This window comes from Bison bison, unplaced genomic scaffold (assembly GCF_000754665.1).
Source record: "Bison bison bison isolate TAMUID 2011002044 unplaced genomic scaffold, Bison_UMD1.0 scf7180017864064, whole genome shotgun sequence".
NCBI classification, from domain to species: Eukaryota; Metazoa; Chordata; class Mammalia; order Artiodactyla; family Bovidae; genus Bison; species Bison bison.
The window spans coordinates 860159-861422 of NW_011494636.1; positions in this window are offsets into that span (position 1 = coordinate 860159).

A 1264-nucleotide genomic window follows, 5' to 3' on the forward strand; every position below is an offset into this window, starting at 1 on the left:
GAAGAAAGTAGGGAAAACCACTAGACCATTCAGGTATGACCTAAATAAAATCCTTTATGATTATACAGTGGAAGTGAGAAATAGATTTAAAGGACTACATCAGATAGATAGAGTGCTTGATGAACTATGGACTGAGGTTCCTGACATTGTACAGGAGACAGGGATCAAGACCATCCCCATGGAAAAGAAATGCAAAAAAGAAAAATGGCTATCTGAGGAGGCCTTGCAAATAGCTGTGAAACAAAGAGAAACAAAAAGCAAAGGAGCAAAGGAAAGATATAAGCATCTGAATGCAGAGTTCCAAAGAATAGCAAGAAGAGATAAGAAAGCCTTCCTCAGGGATCAATGCAAAGAAATAGAGGAAAACAACAGAATGGGAAAGACTAGAGATCTCTTCAAGAAAATTAGAGATACCAAGGGAACATGTCATGCAAAGATGGGCTCGATAAAGGACAGAAATGGTATGGACCTAACAGAAGCAGAAGATATTAAGAAGAGGTGGCAAGAATACACAGAAGAACTGTACAAAAAAGATCTTCATGACCAAGATAATCACGATGGTGTGGTCACTCACCTAGAGCCAGACATCCTGGAATGTGAAGTCAAGTGGGCCTTAGAAAGCATCACTATGAACAAAGCTAGTGGAGGTGATGGAATTCCAGTTGAGCTATTTCAAATCCTGAAAGATGATGCTGTGAAAGTGCTGCACTCAATATGCCAGCAAATTTGGAAACCTCAGCAGTGGCCACAGGACTGGAAAAGGTCAGTTTTCATTCCAATCCCAAAGAAAGGCAATGCCAAACAATGCTCAAACTACCACACAATTGCACACATCTCACACACTAGTAAAGTAATGCTAAAAATTTTGTAAGCCAGGCTTCAGCAATATGTGAACCGTGAACTTCCTGATGTTCAAGCTGGTTTTAGAAAAGGCAGAGGAACCAGAGATCAAATTGCCAACATCCACTGGATCATGGAAAAAGCAAGAGAGTTCCAGAAAAACATCTATTTCTGCTTTATTGACTATGCCAAAGCCTTTGACTGTGTGTATCACAATAAACTGTGGAAAATTCTTCAAGAGATGGGAATACTAGAGCACCTGACCTGCCTCTTGAGAAATTTGTATGCAGGTCAAGAAGCAACAGTTAGAACTGGACATGGAACAACAGACTGGTTCCAAATAGGAAAAGGAGTTCGTCAAGGCTGTATATTGTCACCCTGCTTATTTAACTTATATGCAGAGTACATCATGAGAAATGCTGGG